This window comes from Hemibagrus wyckioides, linkage group LG04 (assembly GCF_019097595.1).
Source record: "Hemibagrus wyckioides isolate EC202008001 linkage group LG04, SWU_Hwy_1.0, whole genome shotgun sequence".
Taxonomy (NCBI): domain Eukaryota; kingdom Metazoa; phylum Chordata; class Actinopteri; order Siluriformes; family Bagridae; genus Hemibagrus; species Hemibagrus wyckioides.
Genome location: NC_080713.1, coordinates 18,681,199 through 18,684,893, shown reverse-complemented (window position 1 = coordinate 18,684,893; position 3,695 = coordinate 18,681,199). Strand labels below are relative to the sequence as shown.

General features: G+C 39.6%; 1 long non-coding RNA gene across 1 annotated transcript in view; it reads right to left on the bottom strand.

Annotated features, from left to right (window-relative positions):
* The window catches only part of LOC131352232 (uncharacterized), a 5,346-nt gene continuing 1,651 nt past the window's right edge, over positions 1–3,695 (bottom strand). The window contains exons 2-4 of the long non-coding RNA XR_009204482.1: positions 2,237–2,567; positions 1,973–2,098; positions 1–1,878 (exon numbers count right to left, since the gene is read on the bottom strand). This is a non-coding gene — a long non-coding RNA (uncharacterized LOC131352232). The remainder of the gene's footprint in view (positions 1,879–1,972; positions 2,099–2,236; positions 2,568–3,695) is intronic.

Here is a 3,695-nt window from a genome sequence, read left to right as displayed (position 1 = left end):
TGTAATGTGTGAACAAGTGGACGTGAGCAGTTAAATACAGTGAAATTCTTGTTTAAAAAGAACTTATTCAGTGTACTCCTGGCTTTGGGGGATATGACAACACCACCACTTTATTACTATACCTTAAAGGTGCTTCTGTAATACACTGTGTGTGTATGTGTGTATATTATAAGTACCATTTTAAGGTCATAAAAACATCTCTTCAGCTGCTTTCAATCAGAGATCATAACTGTAATGTAAACACTGATGAAAACATAACATACCTAGTAACACTGGATCTCGTTTATCAATGCTTTATTTGTCTTTTTCAGGCTTTCTTAATCATTTAATTTTGCTAAAACAAATAGTTTTATTTTGCACTTACATGCCTGGTGGTGTAGTAGTTAGCATGTCCAAATATGTGCATTCAGACTGCTTGGTATCTCTGAATGATCTGTTCTCTCTCTCTCTCTCTCTCTCTCTCCCTCTCTCTCTCTCTCTCTCTCTCTCTCTCTGTGTAACTAACTGTGTGTGTGTGATGGGTTGACTGGCCCGTGTGATCCGATCCAACAGACGAGCTACTGTTGCTCAAATTGCTGAAGAAGTTAATGCTGGTTCTGGTAGAAACGTGTCAGAATACACAGTGCATGATGGGGGGACCAACACAATATTAGGCAGTTGGTCATAAAGTCATGCCTGATCAGTGTATTTTTAAAGCAGTAGGAAATATCTCTGTCTCTGTCTCTGTCTCTCTCTCTCTCTCTCTCTCTGTATCTAACTGTGTGTGATGGGCTAGCACCTTGTGCTTCTCATGCCATGTGCCTAGGGGTCTCCAGATTCCCTACCACTTTTCTATTCCAGAAACAAATGTCTTAGATAAATGCATCTACAAACAATAATTTACACAATTCACCACAACAAATAACACAGCAAAGGCCCAGTTTTGGCCTGGCTTACAATCTCTGCTCAAATTCATCCCAAAGGTGTTCCATCAGGTTGAGGTCAGGACTCCGTGCAGGCCAGTTAAGTTCCTCCACACCAAACTCATCCATGAAATGGACCTTGCTTTGTGCACTAGTGCACAGTTGAAACAGGAAGGGGTCATCCCCAAACTGTTCCCACAAAGTTGGGAGCATGAAATTGTTCATAATGTCTTGGTATACTGAAGCATTAAGAGTTCCTTTCACTGGAACTAAGGGGCAAAGGCCAACCCCTGAATTCAATGATTTGAAGGGATGTCCCAAAACATTTGGCAATTTAATACTTTAGTCTGTCATTCTCAACAATTTGCTTATGCTTTATGTTTTCAACTGTGTACTGTTTCATTAGCTAGTCAATAAATGTACTGTCATCATTCTATGAAGCTCAGATGTAAGTAATGTATATTATCAGTTACTGTCATGCGGTTCATGCACAACTTTAGTAAGGTATAGCACGATGTGTAAAGTAAGATTATGATGATAAAACACTAAAAACAGATTTGACAAGCCCAGGTCAAAAGAATGGCAAATGTGAATATGAATCTTCATTTAAAAAAAAACCTGTGCAGTATTTAGTTTAACTAGGTGGTGTGTGAACATTTATTCATTCATCTTCAGTAACTATATTATCCAGATCAGGGTCATGCTGGGTTTGGAGCATACCTGCATAACAAATCCACCTCCCAGCATAATTTAGGGAGGCTGATGGAAAAGAAAGAACCTGGGAGAATCATGGACATGGGGACAACATAAAATACACATAGATTTGGGTGGCTGCTAGGTGGCTTCCCACTGTGCCACCCTACTGTGTAAACAATCACACATATATGGTCTAAACAGTATAACTAAACCTTACCTCATTCTTCCCATCACCTGTAAAGTCACACAGCACCATTGATCTCACGTTATCGCCCGTCACCTTACAGACACAAACACATACTTTAAAAAACCTGAATCTCTTTAAACCATTTTTGAAAGCAACATAAAAAAAAATGCTCTTGGGACTGCCTTACTGTCCAGAACTGATCATTCCCCTCATGGTCAAAGCCTTGAAGTGCACAGTTTCCTCCAATGATGGCAAGGGGAGACTGAATGTTCCCCAATTTTCCCAAAACAATGGCATTGGCCCCATCCGTCACCTGTAACATAACATAACAGACATCAGATAAAGCTTTCATGGAATAAACACATTTTTTTATGTTATAATATCATAGTAATTTAATCTCATTCAACAATTAAAAACATAAGACATTCTAATAAATATGATTTGCACTCACCTCCCTGTAGAATATGTCAGCATTGTCATGTACATCATAAGCTAGTAGACTGGTTTGGGACCCCACCAGGAGTGTGTCCCCTGTCGTATTGGGACCCAAAGTACCGGCTGCCAGAGAGCTTACAGCCTGGTTAATATTGAGCAAGGTGATGTCGGAGTCTTGGGTACTCTGACTCAACCGATGAGCTGTTTGCCTTGCCTGCTTGTGTTGCTGCAGTCAAGCATGGATGAACGCCATCAAATTTCCCCACAGTCACCATTCGTGGGTTAATCTTATGGTTCAGCTTTAGGGTGAAGATTGGGACCAACATAATGGCACAGTTGGCTAGAGTCTAAAACGGATCAAATGTGATTTAGAATCATTCACTAATTTGGAGTCAATAAAAGTAAATGCTTAATAATTTGGAGTAAAAGTCATGCTAAAGCACAATAATGCTAGGTGTATAAATCATCCTGTCTTTCTAATGAAATAAACAGCTTAACTCTTGTATGGTGGTCATATTTTTGTTACTCAGCCAATGTTTGTGGGTCTGGTGGACCCTCTGAATTTTTTGGGTCTTTAATTCAACACAATCAAACAATTTTATGTTAAAATACTCAGCAGATGTTTGCTTTATCCCAATTACAAGCAATATAAACAACATATATGGTTAATATTTGCCCTTTCCCTTTGTTAGACCACATTAATGAAATACATTGCTGCTTGTTTTTATTTTCGCTTTTTAATAAAATGTAATAAAAAAAGGAATATCAATTATAATCAAGATATGACGAAACAATTCAACAAATTTACAAATGAAGCAAGGTTTTTCATAACTATTGATTCTTATTTATTTGAAGGTCATTAGAAATTTAACCCATTCAGGTCAGTTAACACAACATTAGCTGAACTTATACAGTAACCATGTCAGTCTAGACAACACATCAGCCCCATTGAACACATTGCCTTTTCATACCAGCCTATACAACACATGAGGGGCAGAGATTTACTGTGTGTGTTGCATATACACTTTTTGCACTTTATGCATGCATATTGTGTTTTTCTGTCCATCTTGGGTCCACACACTTCACAGTGCTTCTTTTTGTTGTTTGCTGGCTGCAACCTAGAACACTGAGAAGATCAGGAACACCTAACATTTACACCTCACTATTGCAAGGCATGTGTGTCAGCAGCATCACACACACACTTCAGGCTCTGCTGATGGTGGTTCTGTAGATTGGGTGGATGGGGCACCAGCATTCTTCTCCTGAATCCTCCTTATGATGGCTGCAGACCCTGGGGTTCTTGGAACATGTTGTCTGCTCTGGATTTGAGGTCTCACCAGTGCCTTTCCCAGTTCCTCAAAAAAGAGGCATCTCCTCTGGAGCTTCCATCTGTTCCACTCTGGGTTCAGCGCCATGCAGTTGACAAAGCTGTTGTACGCTGAGATGTCCAATATGTCAACGAATATCACCACCGG